Source organism: Elaeis guineensis, chromosome 2 (assembly GCF_000442705.2).
Source record: "Elaeis guineensis isolate ETL-2024a chromosome 2, EG11, whole genome shotgun sequence".
Lineage (NCBI taxonomy): Eukaryota > Viridiplantae > Streptophyta > Magnoliopsida > Arecales > Arecaceae > Elaeis > Elaeis guineensis.
The window spans coordinates 95,613,662-95,628,162 of NC_025994.2; positions in this window are offsets into that span (position 1 = coordinate 95,613,662).

The following is a 14,501-nucleotide window of genomic DNA, read 5'->3' on the forward strand; positions in this document are numbered from 1 at the left end:
GGGTACGAGGATGGTCGGGATGCGGTCCAAGCCCTGTACCCAGAGCTGGACCTCAGCAGTATCATCCCACCGGGAGTCGAGGACCAAGCCACGGAAGAGATGGCCGACCCATCGTCGGGAGGCGTCGCCGTGGCGGGAGAGGCCGTCCAGGAACAAGTTGCCGAAGAAGAGACGGCTGCAACTCGTGACCCGACGCCGACTGCCAGTCCCCCGTCGACCGACGACCCCGCTTCGGCCGTCGACCCAGCACCGATCGCGGTGGACACGCCGGTCATCCCCGAGCTTCCGTCGGTCGAGGAGATTGACTCGGAAGGATGACCGTGGCCCCGTCATCTTTTATCCTTTTTGTTCTTCCCCAGAACACTTGTAATCGGGCTTTGATCTGATTTTGTAAGCTTCTTTTGATCTTTAATGAAGTCAAAGTCATAGACTTAAACTTTTTTCCTTGCGTTGTAGAATGCATCCGAACACGTGAGTCGCCAACACATATAGGTCGGTTAGGTCGTTCGGCAACTCGTGCCGCCACGAAGGTAGGACATGCCCCGACTTTGGATCGGCCTCCAATGGTCGAGGTCGTAAGTCGGGCGTCCTTCCCCTGGCCGTGTGTCGGGCGTGTTTGTTGAGTCAGAAGCCGACCGACCGTCGGATAAAGGTTTGGTAGTTAGGTTTCTTCCGACGCGTTCAGTCGAATGTCGTCCGGCGTATTTAGTCGGAGGAACGCCGATAAGTCGGATCCTGATACCCTTGTGTCGGGTATCTATACTGTGCCTCATGATATACGGTGCTAAGCCGAATATCTTTCGGTCGGTCGTAGCTCGGTCGGTGAGTCATGAATGCGACTGAGGCCGCATCGTGCGATAGACGGTGGTAAGCCGAATATCCTTCGACCGGCCATAGCTCGGTCGGTAAGTCACGGGGGCGGTCGCGTAGGCATTCCGCCTTTCTTTGGTCGGGGCTCAGTCGATAGGTTAGCCGATTGTCTGGGCCGAGAGTCCGACCGTAGAAGGAGTGCCAACTCCCGTCGACGTGGACGGCACTTGCGAGCGCCCGATACGTCGTCAACGGTCGGACCGTTGGTTCCACGCGGATACCAAGTCCGAGTCGTGATGTCGGGACCCGACCTTCCCGGTGAGCGCCGATCGTCAGTCGAAGAGTTAAAACTCTGAAATTTCAAACAGGATTTGTATTCCGAATGAACAAGTACAAAGTTCATTGGTGATACAATTTCAGGTTGTCGGCGTTCCATGTCCGGGGAATAGGTTTCCCTTCCAGGGTCTCCAGTCGGTAGGCCCTCGGACCATAGGTGTCTGCTACCGTGTAGGGCCCTTCCCAGTTCGGAGCCAGCTTCCCTTGGTCCAGGGGCTTCGAGACCTCTGCCTTTCTCAGGACTAAATCACCAGGCCTAAAAAGCTTCGGTCTGACTTTGGCATTGTAATACCGGGCTACCTTCTGTCGGTATGAAGCCATGCGAAGTTGGGCCTCATTTCGCAATTCGGGAAGGAGGTCTAGGTCGGCCCTCCAGCAATCGGAGTTGTCCGGCTCTCGATACCGCTCGACCCTAGTGGATGGCAGCTCAATCTCGAGTGGGATCATTGCCTCCGTCCCATATGCCAAACCGAAAGGCGACTCCCCGGTCGGAACGCGGGGGGTCGTTCGGTAAGCCCACAGAATGGAGCCCAGCTCGTCGACCCAGAGGCCTTTGGCTTCGTTTAGTCGGGTTTTGAGCCCGTGTAGTATGGTTCGGTTGGTCACCTCGACTTCGCCGTTGGACTGTGGGTGTCCAACCGAAGTCAGTCGATGCGTGATGTGAAACCTTGTGCAGAAATCTCTGAAATCTTGATTGTCGAATTGCCGTCCATTGTCGGTGATAATGATATGCGGCAATCCGAACCTGAAGATGATGGATTTTTGGACAAAGTCCTCCATCTTTCGCTCGATAATCTGCGCCAGGGGCTCGGCCTCCACCCACTTGGTGAAGTAGTCGATGGCGACGACTATGAACTTTCTTTGACCCGATGCTGGAGGAAAATGATCGAGAATGTCGACCCCCCACTGAGCGAAGGGCCATGGAGCGACAATAGGAGCGATTTGGCTGACCGGTCGGTGCTGGACGTTAGCATACTTCTGGCAAGGTTCGCACCTCCGGACCAACTCAGCCGCATCCTTCCTCATGGTGGGCCAGTAGTAGCCCTGTCGCAGGACTTTGTAGGCCAGAGACTTGCCCCCCAAGTGACTCCCGCAGATTCCTTCGTGCACTTCTCGAAGAGCATAGTCTGTGTCGGTCGGTCCCAAGCACCTAAGCAAGGGAAGGAAAAATGACCTTTTGTAGAGTCGGCCGTCCATGATCACATATTGGGAGGCCGACCATCGGAGCCGCCTCGCCTCTGTGGGATCTTCAGGGCTGATTCCGTCAGTCAGGAACCGAACAATCGGATCCATCCAGCTTGGTTCAGCTGTTAGTTGTAGCACCTCGTCGGCCTTGTCGATGCTCGGTTGCTCCAGATTCTCCACGAACGTCCGACCCAAAGAGTCGAAAGTCGAAGTCGCCAGTCTGGAGAGTGCGTCGGTCCGGGCGTTCTCCGACTTAGGGATGTGGAAAATTTTAAAATACCTGAGGTGCGTTACGAGGTCCTTCACTTTCTGGAGATATTTGGCCATGGCCGGATCTCGCGCCTCGAATTCTCCTTTGACCTGCCCCACGATCAGCTGAGAGTCGGAGAATGCCCGGAGACTGTCGACTTCCAGTTCCCTCGCCATCCTCAAGACGGCGAGGAGCGCTTCGTACTCGGCTTAGTTATTGAAGGCTTTAAAGTCGAATCGGAGGGCGTACTCGATGACTACCCCATCCGAGTTGGTGAGCAGAAATCCAGCCCTGCTCCCCTGAGCGTTTGAAGCTCCGTCGATATGCAGGACCCAGGTGGAGACCGAGTCTGGCTCGGAGACCGTATCTCATCCCAGGTCTGCAGATCCCGACCCTTGGTCGGTGGTTGGGCACTCGACGATGAAGTCGCCAGGACCTGAGCCTTTAAGGCAGGCCGCGGTCGGTACTGTATGTCGAACTCACTGAGCTTCATCGCCCACTTCGCCAGTCGTCCCGATGTGTCCGGTCGGTGCAATATCGCCCTCAGGGGCTGGTTGGTGAGGACCACTATCGCGTGCGCTTGGAAGTAAGGACGGAGTCATTGTACGGAAACGGTCAGGGCGAAAATCATCTTTTCCATCTCCGAATATCGAGCTTCAGCGCCGCGGAGCACTTTGCTGGTATAGTAGATAGGCTGATGGGTTCGGCTCTCATTTTCTCGGACGAGCACCGAACTGACTGCCTCAGAGGAGGTGGCCAAATAGAGATACAAGGTCTCCCCGACCTCCGGCTTCACAAGCAGCGACGGGGAAGCCAAGTACTTCTTCAGATCTTCGAAGGCCCGTTGGCACTCATCCGACCAAGAAAAGCCCTTCGCCTGTCATAGAGTTTTGAAAAACGGGAGGCACCTTTCAGCTGATCGAGAAATGAACAGGCTGAGGGCGATAATTTTTTCGTTCAGCTGCTGGACCTCCCTCTTGGTGTTCGGATGGCGCATGTCGATGATTGCCTTTATTTTCTCAGGGTTAGCCTCAATTCCCCGTTGCGAGACGAGGAACCCGAGGAACTTCCCCGAGGTTACTCCGAAGGCGCACTTGGTCGGATTCAGCTTCATTCGATGTTGTCGCAGGGTGCGAAAAGCTTCTTCGAGGTCTCGGGCATGATTTGCATCCTGCGCACTTTTTACCAGCATGTCGTCGACATATACTTCCATATTGCGATCGATATGATCTTTGAAGACCTTATTGACGAGTCGTTGGTAGGTGGCACCGGCATTCTTCAGCCCGAAGGGCATTACTCGGTAGCAGTAGAGGCCCTTGGGGGTCACGAAAGCAGTGTGCTCCTCGTCTTCAGGCGCCATCCGAATCTGGTTGTATCCGACGAAGGCGTCCATGAAGCTGAGCAGTCGAAATTCGGACGTCGCATCCACCAGCTGGTCGATCTTTGGAAGTGAAAAGCTGTCTTTTGGGCAGGCCCGATTCAGGTCGGTATAGTCGATGCAAATTCTCCACTTTCCATTGGCTTTCTTGACCATGACGACATTGGCGAGCCAATCGGGATATGCGGCTTCTCTGATGAAGCCCGCCTCGAGCAGCTTGTCCACTTCTTCGTCGATGGTCCTCTATCTTTCGGGAGCAAAGGACCTCTTCTTCTGCCTCACCGGCCTCATCGTTGGGTCGATGTTGAGTCGGTGGGTTATTGTCTCTGGGGGGATGCCCGACATATCTGCTGCCGACCAAGCGAATACGTCGGCATTGGCTTTCAGCAGCTCCACCAACCATCGTCGGTCTGGGTCGGGTAGCTGAGAACCGACCCATACCTTTCGGTCGGGACCCCCAGCCATCGGGATGGGGATGAGCTGTTCAGCCGATTTGCCCCGTTCCTCTTCTTCCTCCTCCCGCGGGTCTAACTTGTCGATCGTCAGGGGGCCCTTCAACTCGTCGCTTTGAGCGGAGATCTGGAAGCATCGACGAGCGAGCTGTTGGTCTCCGCGCATCTCTCCGACTCCGTTCCTTGTCGGAAACCGAACTAGGAGATAGTAGGTCGAGACGATCGCCTTGAGGGCATTAAGTCCGGGTCTTTCGAGTATGGCGTTGTAGGCCGAAGGCACTTGAACGACCGCAAAAGTCAAATGAACCGTGCTTTGTCGTGGTTCGGTGCCGGCCGTCACGGGCAGGGTAACTTCACCTTCCGTTGAGACGGCGTCTCTGGCAAACCCTATCAAGGGCGTAGAGACCCTCTTGAGTCGGTCGGTAGACAGTCGCATCCGAGAGAAGGTTGAGTAAAACAAACGTTCGTGGAACTTCCATTATCTACAAAAATTTTTTTTACATCATAGTTTGCTATTGTCGTCGAGACAACAACAGCGTCATCGTGGGGGGTTTGGATGCCCCGAACATCTTCCTCCGTAAAAGTAATCACGTCGTTCGGGCGCGGCTTCTTCATGGGCTCTCCTTCAGCAGACGTCCCCGGGCCAAATCGTTTGGAAATCATATTGATGACCCCGGCCGTCGGCTGGTTGGTGGTCGCTTCCTCAGTCGGCTGGGGTCGGCAGTCGGCGACTGGTTGAATCGACGGGTTCCTCCGAAATTTGCCGAGATACCCCCGACGGATGAGGACTTCGATCTCATCTTTAAGTTGGATGCATTGCTCGGTATTATGGCCGTGGCCCCGGTGGAACCGGCAATACCTCCGTCGGTCGAGGCCCTTTGCCTTCAGAGGCGGAGGCCGTCGCAGGTATTCTTCCCCTTCGATTTCCATCAAAATCTGCGCACGGGGGGCAGAGAGGGGAGTGTAAGAATCGTACCTGGGGTGTGTCGGCCTTGGGCTCCGCCGACGGGGCGACCTCTGTTCCCGTCGTGGGGGCGAGACCCGATTGTCGGTCGGGGGCCTGCTAGGCGCTGCAGGCTCCCGACCCTTTCTCCACTTCTCCTTCGGGCCTCTGGGTTCGGCCAAGCGTCGGTCGAAAGCTCCTTCATCTGCGCGTATGTACTTGTACGTGCGCTCCAGCAGCTCAGCGTACGTCCGGGGGGGGTCTTGTCCAGGGAGTAAGTAAAATGGGACGCCCTCAACCCCCGTTTCATGGTCGAAATGGCCATGTCTTCGTTGAGGTCCCGAACCTCAAGCGTGGCCGCGTTGAACCGCATCACGAAGTATCGGAGCGTCTCATTTTCTCCCTGTTTGAGGGAGAAAAGGCTGTCCGACGTTCGCGGCGGCTTCCGACTGGTGCTGAAGTGAGCCGCGAAAGAGTGTTCGAGCTGCCCGAAGGAGTGGATACTCTCCGATCGAAGATCAGAGTACCAGGCCCTGGCAGCTTTGCGGAGAGTGGCGGGGAAGCCGATGCAGAAAAGAGCGTCGGTTGCCTCCTGAATTGTCATGAGAGCTTTATAGCTCTCCAGGTGGTCGATTGGATCGGTGGAGCCGTCGTAGGGCTCCACGTGCGGCATCTTGAACCGACTGGGGATCGATTCATCAAGGATGAGTCGGGAGAGAGGTTGAGCGATTTGGAAGTCAACGTCGTTCGAAGACTTCTGCCCGTCCACCTGTAACTGTGCGAGCCGACGGTCGATCTCCTCGAACCTGCGCTCGTAGTCGTCCGTCCGTCGATGCTGGAAGACACCAGGCGTGGAGTCTCCAGAAGAATCCGAGAGAGAGGCGGATGGCGTCCGCGGGCGCTTCTCCTTCCTTGCACGTTCTAGCCGGGAGGGAGAGTCTCGTCGGGATCGGTGGGTGTCGCGCCGCAGCCGCTCCCCCTCCTCTCGGTAGGAGTGCCATGGTAGGTGCTCCTGCGGGGGTGACGGAGGTCGACGCTGGCGTCGGCGGCTGCTCCTGGAGGGCATCGGACGCACCGTGGGCTGTTCGGTCGGTGACGGTGGCAGTCGGACCGGCTGTTGCTGAAGGCTTTTGACTGCATCCGTCAGCACGGTCATCTGCCGTACGATCGCTGCGATCTGCACCTCCGTGGTGACCGCGGGGTGTGGAGAGCTGGGTTCCACCGCGGAAGGTGGCGGAGAGGTCTCTTCCCGGCGGGAAGAGCACCTCGCCGACCCAGTGATTCTCGAGCGCTGAGCTCTTGTCTTTGTCATGTTGAGTTCTGTGGGGGTAAAGTACCGTGAGAGCCCCCCCTTCCTGGCGCGCCAAGCTGTTGCGGCCAATCCCCTCGTCGCCTGATCGTCGGGAACGAGCACCTGCAAAAAAGGAAGTCCACACTGACCGGAGGCGGCTCCGGCGGGGACCCTCCGACGGTCAAGTCAGAGAGGTGACTGGGCAACAGTGAAATGAAGACAGAGAGCTCAATCGAGAGAGAATGGGTGAGAGGGAGCAAGCCTGAAAGTTTTTGCCCTCTTCCTGCACTGTTGCCATCCCCGATATATATATAGTGGAGCGCGGTATGGCGCCGTCATTAATGGTGCGGACAATTGAGGAATTGTCAACTCACTGTAGAATGTCAGAGTCACCGTAAAGACGTCAACTCGCCGTGGGGGCCGTCAAATCACTGGGGCTGACTATGCCATAGGCGGGACAACGCCGCGCTGCCATGTCGTTGTCAGGACTGACAAACTCTGGCGGTAGTACGGCGTCCGGATAAGCCATCCGACACTGGGTCAGTGGCCAGCCGAGGGGCGCCGGGTGAAGATTCGGATCCCTCCGATGGTAAGTCGGGCATGTTGCTAGAGTCGGTCATCGGACTCTCTGGTGCGGTCGATCGGGAGAGTAAAAAAAGTCCGTCCGACCGACATACCCTCAGTCGGTAATGGCATCCGGCGATCGGTCGATCGATCGGTCGGTCGGTCGGTCGGACGGTCGGTCGGTCGGATATGATCGACCATAAGCCATCGTGAGTGGGGTCGGTCGGTATTCCCCAACACTACTATTTCAAATTTAATTAACTGACGTAATTGTTTAGTAGTCAGACTATTAGCATGGCTCTTAGCAATGTTTTGAAAATCGGATTGAAAGGCGACTCCGTGCCCTGGCTAGTTCTCCTGTTCGAACAAGCGATCAGATCAGTGACATCAGCATGATAACATGCTGATATCATGAATATATTTTATTTTCAAAAATTATCAAATTTATTTTATTGAGTGAATAGTTGATGGATTCAACCATTTACTTCAGGATACTTTCTTGATGGACTGATAATAAGTTTAGTAACCTCCACCCATGAATGAATGATATGGCCCCCACCCCATGTCACGCCAAATTCTACTTTCCACCCAGTCACAACAAACGCCCTTCCCCTGCAAAGTGCCAATTCTACTTTCCACCCAATTCAAGTGATAGCCTCCGCTGCCCGCTATATGGGACAAATTGGCCAAACCTCCCTGGCCATGCGGAACACCGCACCACACCCCTCGGTCACCTAGCATGAAGGTTGTGTATGCAGGATGACAGTGGCACATTCAGCACCCATCTCAACAAACCAGAAAAACATATGGGCCGGCCACCGAACAAAGAAATATGAGATGGATTTTTCTAACAATCACCTTGAAAAGAGAAATCTAAAAATCAAAGACCCCTGCTAACAAAGTCATCAGTTATTTTTTTTTTTTCATTTTCAAAACATACTTTTTATCGATATATACTATATACCCAAGTGATACATGCTGAGCAAGTTACTCATCAAATAAGTCAACATATATCTTTAAATGAATCGATATATAATTTTTAAAATATAAAATTTATTGATATACAATGTATAGTGAGCTAACATTTAGCAAATTAGTTATCAAGTAATCTAATAAATATTTTCAAGCAAAATAATACATATTTTTAAAATATCATATTCATCAATACATACTACATAATGTGATACTATGCATTGATCAACTTCTTTATACATATTGTAAACTTTTTTGATACACATCCAATAATGATCCAATATATATTTCTAGATAAAAAATATGTTCTGAGAACTACGTATCAATTTATCTGGAAATATGCATTAAATTATTGTTAGATATACATATCTAAAAAATTTGTCATATATATTAAGAAGTTGATAAGTATGTATCATTTGATCATATTTTGTATATATATTTTAAAAATTATATATCAATTTATTTAGAGATATGTATTTGATTGTTAAATGATTAATTTATTAAATATGTATCATTTGATTATATACTATGTACTATTGAATATTTTATTTTAAAAATAATATATTTATTTATTTATATATATGTATCAATTTATTAGATGATTAATTTACTTGATATATGTTATTTGGCCATAGAGTATATATTAATAAAAATATATTTTTAAATTTAAAAAATTATATATATATATATATTTGTTTATCATGGGACCGAGGACTCATATGGTTTTTGTTCTGCCTGAACGGCTAGATACTGTATTGCAAAGAAAGCAACTTTTTTTTGAGCGCTTCCCAGAACTCTTCCTCTCCCCTTCATCACTGCCACATACCCTCTTCCGTTCGCTCAACCCATCTCGTCTTTCGTCTCCTCCCTTCTATTCCTTTCCCTTATACCCATCACGTCAGTTTTCTCTTCTCTATTCTCTTCTTTTCAATGCGTCTCTTTCGCTCGTATTCTCTTGCGTTCCTTCGGATAATCTGTTCAGACCCCGGGGCAGCAACAACGGAGGGAGAGGAAAAAATGTCGCTTCTGGTGGAAGAAAGAGAGGAAGATATGATGACCGCAATGGAGCCAAGAGATTTCGTCAGAAGAATGGGCTGGTTCATCAACCCCACCGGGCCTCCGCCAAGGAATTCGTCAGTGCTCCCTTCCTGCCTTCACGGCCCAAAGCCGCCTCCTTCGTCGCTGCCGAGGCTCCAGAGGTCCTCCTCACCTCAGGGAGTGGGAGGAGTGGGTCCAGAAGCTGGAGCCCATTCATGGTGATTTGCGGAAGAAAGCCAGGATTTTTGAGGCGGTCGAGGCGTCTGTTGGCAAAACTCGGAGCGACCCCTCGACAGTTTTGGGGACAGCGGCCTATTGGTGCGAGGAGACCAGTTCCTTTCTCTTTACATGGGGGGAGGCCACCATCACGTTAGAAGATGTCATGGTTCTCGGAGGATTCCTGGTGATTGGCGGGCTGGTGAGGCACAAGAAATTTTAACAGTACACCTGCAAGCAGCCTGAGCAGAGCGCTTGGATGAGGGCTTTTGTGGAGCCGATTTGCAGCTCTGAGGTCGGATGTGGAAAATTTTGTGGATTATGGCGAGCCAAGTTTCAAAAGCTGGAATGAGTCAGCAAGAAAATGGAATTCTTATTCATTCGTTTGGTTTTTGAGTCGCCTGGTGAGTTCCAGTGGCGACCCCATGCGGTTAGTTTGGATAATTGGAGGAAACCCTCCTTTTGTAAAGTGAATGGTGAATGGGTTCATGGCTATACAGATAATGATGAAGAATTGAGATTGTCTGCTCAGTTCTCAGATCTGTTGATTAGGCGACCTCGGAGGAAAGGATGGGACATGGTGGTGGAGGACATATGCAGGCGATTTGTATACAAAGGAGCACAAAAATTTTCAGCAGAGGAAGCAAACAGCAATACATATTAGTAAAGAGTCGGGGCTGGCCGAGGGACTGGTTTAGAGTGTGCTCCAGCAAAACTTTGGAGGAGGTCGAGTAGCTGTTCCGAAAACTGAAATTTTATGTTATTGATTGGACGAAGAAAAAACGTATAATATTGTATCACTCGAGCAAACCGAAAATTGGAATTCTGAATTTTTTAAACTGGAAACTGGAACTCCAAATTTTTTAAACATGCAAGTTTAGTTATATTGTTACCTATAGGTGTAACATGATAGTATCTTGTGTTAGGATTTGATGACTCGAGATTCGGTCCATATTGAGTCCACAGACTAAGATCACCTCAAACGAGACTAAGATCACCTCAAACGGAGTTCGGATGGCTGAGATAAGTGTATTTGAAGCTTGCATGGAACTCGAGGTGATGGAGGACCGTCGGGGGTGGGCCGGCGGAGTGGCGGTGGCGCGGCCGCAGGAGGCAGGACGCCGCCTAGTGCGCGGCAGCGTGCGGGGCAGGCACGCAGGGCGCAGCCTGGCACAGGCGTGCATGGGGGGCAGCCCGGGCCCAGGCACCCGGTGCGGGCGCGGCCCAGGCACACGTGCGCGGGCCGGCCCAGGCCCAGGCGCCGTGCCTGGGGCCTGTACCTTGGTCCACAGTGGATCGGATGGTCCAAGGCCTAGCGTGTGGACCGCGTGGGTATTTCCCATGCATTTCTCACAATTCATGGTACTATTCTATTGATCGGAGTGCGATCGAACGGCGTGGGTGGCTTCCGGTCTTGATCCAACAGTCTGTGGCCTTAATTGAGTTGGTTTAAGAGTCCTTGAACTATCCTAATTGGGCTTTTAGCCTATAAATAGGCCTGATTTGGGGGAACAGACGTGCGGCGGCTTGTTTTTTCTCACAGAAAAAATCCTGTGGACGCGCCGTACAGAAGCCTAAACCCCGTGAAGAAGAGGGAGAGCTGCCGTACACTGTAGAGGGAAGGAGCAGAGCTCTTGGACAGTGGACAGTGGTCACTTCAGGGGTTCAGGGGGTCTTCTAAGAGAGATAGCTTTTGTGAGAGGAACTTTCTGTGAGAGAGAAATTGAGTGTACAAGGGTTGAGGGTGAGATCTCCTCTTGTAAATTTTTTTTTTATAATGAAGTTTGCATACCCTGTGGAGGCAAGCCCTTTTGTGGCTGATCCACGTATTTTGATTATTTTTTATTTTATTTCTTTTTTCTTCCTACTGCATCGTGCAGTACCAAAAAGGTTCTGGGAGGTGGTGTCCTGACCAGACATCCATCTAACAAGTGGTATTACAGTGAGGCGGTACAAGGATACATATTGTAGCGATGGTGAGCAAGACTGAAGATGGAAAAGATAGGAACAATCAAGATAGAGATCAACAAATTTGATGGTAAGAGCAATTTCTCCTTGTGGCAGGCAAGGGTGAAAGACGTGCTCATCCAACAGGAGTTGATCGATGCTCTCTTGTGTGAGAAGAAGCCAACTATCATGGAGGTGCAGGATTGGAGACGGCTACAGATGCGCGCGGTGAGTACCATCCGCATGTATCTTGCGGATGAGGTGGTAATTCATGTGCTGAGCGAGACTTCTCTGATGGTGCTGTGGTCGAAGCTCGAAGAGTTGTACATGACGAAGTCTCTTACCAACATTCTTTTCCTTTGGAGGCAGTTCTACCAGCTGTGGATGGCTGAGGGACAGAGCATGCAGGAGCATCTAAGCCACTTTCAGAAGATCTTGACCGACCTCCTCAGCATTGGTGAGAATGTTGAGGAGAAGACTAGGATGCTGGTTTTGCTAGCATCGCTTCCACCTTCGTACGAGTTCTTGGTGACTGCTCTTCTAGTGGAGAAGAGCACCATCAAGATGGACGAGGTCACCACGGCAACACTCCAGAACGAGGTTATTAGGAGAGAGAATCCAGCTTCGAGCTCAGGTGGCGGTGACTCAGCTATGGTGGCTTCTGGAGGAGCAGGAGGCGGTAGACGGAGCGATAGGAGATTGCGACGATGGTAGTCCAAGTCCAGGAGGGACTTGAGCAAAGCCAGTTGTTACCGGTGTGAGGAGTTGGGGCATCTAGCCAGAGATTGCCCTAAACTCAAAATCGGACGGTAGTTGCTGTAGCGATGGTCGGCAGCGATTCAGATGGAGATGTCCTGGAGATATCAGATGATGTATCTACTTCTTTCCAGTAGTGGATATTAGATTCTGCATGTATCCATCATGTATGTTGCAGAGAGGAGCAGTTTGACTCCCTAAAAAATAGTGAGGGCACTGTATATCTGTCAGATGGATCGAGTTGTGCGATCAGAGATATTGGAATGGTCAGCTAGAGGACATATGATGGTGCAGTGAGGAGATTGGGGGAGGTTCGATACATACTCGATTCCAGATGGAGTCTTATCTCACTTAGTAGATTGGATTTGAGAGACTACAGGACGGTAGTTGGTGGAGGAATCTTGAGGGTGCTATGCGGCGATAGGATTGTGCTGGAGGAGAAGAAGAGAAACAGAGGACATTATTACTTGACAAGGAGCCAAATACGAGGTGGAGATTCGGGAGCCAGGTGGAGCCCAGAGCGAGGTGGAGGTGGATCGGACACGAGACAGCAGACTCGGGAGGACGAAAGGCGATGTCGCAAGGTGAGATTCCTATTGCTGCAGGACGATGTCCCGAGTAGATCTCAGATCAGGAGGAGCACAGCATATGATGGAGATGGGATCGAACGACCTGGCTCGACTCCTATGTTTGCCCATCCATAATCAGCAGGAGATTGCCCCAGGGCATGGGGGCGAGGAGATCCAGAAGCTCTCAAAGTTAAGAGGAGGCCGAATATCAAGTCGAGATGGAGATTGTTATGATTTGATGTCTCAAAATTTGATCCATATTGAGCCCACAGCGAGACTCGCGATGAAAAATAGAATCCAACGAGATCAAGATCACCTTAAATGGAGTCCGGATGGCAGAGATACATGCTTTTGAAGCTTGCACGAAATTCGAGGCGATGGAGAACCGTCGGCAGTGCGGCCGCAGGAGGCGAGACGTCACCTAGCGCACAACAGCGCGCGGGCCAAGCACGCAGGGCACGGCTCGACGTGAGGTGCCTAGTCCAGGCGCGCGCGCGGGGCGAGGCCCAGGCCCTCGAGCACGAGCCGGCCCGGCCCAGGCACCGTGCCTAGGGCCTGTACTCGGGTCCATCGTGGATCGGGTGGTCCACGGCCCAGTGCGTGGACCGCGTGGGCATTTTCCACGCATTGCTCGCGATCTACGGCACTATTTCATAGACCGAAGTGCGATCGAACGGCGTGGGTGGCTCCCGATCTTGATCCAACTGTCTGTGGCCTTAATTGAGTTGGTTTAGGAGTCCTTAAGCTATCCTAATTGGGTTTTTAGCCTATAAATAGGCCTGATTAGGGGGAATAGATGTGTGGTGGTTTGTTTTTTCTCACGAAAAAATCCTGTGGATGCGTCGTACGAAAGCATAAACCTCTTGAAGAAGAGAGAGAGCTGCCGTACACTATAGAGAGAAGGAGCAGGGCTCTTGGACAGTGGACAGCGGTCGCTTCAGGGTTCAGGGGGGTCTTCTAAAAGAGAGAGCTTTTGTGAGGAGAACTTTCTGTGAGAGAGAAATTGGATGTACGAGGGTTGAGGATGAGATCTCATCTTGTAAAATTTTTTTTTCATAGTGAAGTTTGCATGCCCCGTAGAGACGAGTCTTTTTGTGGCTGATCCACGTATTTTGATTGTTTTCTTTTTTATTTCTTCTTTCTTCCTGCTGCATCGCATAGTATCGAAAAGATCCTGAAAGGTGATGTCCTGGCCAGACATCCACCCAACACCTTGTAGGATTGAAGCACACACAAGTTGTATCTTGTATCAACCTGCATTAGTCTGTGCTTGTTCAAAGTGTTTTTGTTGGTTATCTATTTATAGAGATGATTATATGAAGGGTTCATAATAATCATGCAGCGTTTGTTGTCCTTTCTCTAACTCAGGTTGTATGATGGGGGCAATGTTTATAGTCACCAACACCATAAATAGGGGCGACAACACACAAGAGGAAAGGAGAGAGGAAAAAAGACAGCGGGGACCTGGTGTTGGCAGTCTTCCACGGTCGGAAGACTATCAATTGACGATGGCAGCATCGGCGGCCAAGTGATGCTGGAAAAGACCAAGGACTGAAGTGGGGAATAGCACCCATGGTGAGCATGGAACAAGGCATGATGGACACCACAAAAATTCCAGAACGAAACCGAGAAGTGAGCGAGCGAGTGAGAGAGACTTGGGATACCCTGCAAGGGGGTGGGGATTAAATAACTAGCGAGTGTAGCTGGAGTTTGAGAAGGAGATAAGAGTGCGAGCCTATCTGCATCTTGAACAGGGGCTCTACCCCAATTGGATTTACGAACAGGCTGTTCTGC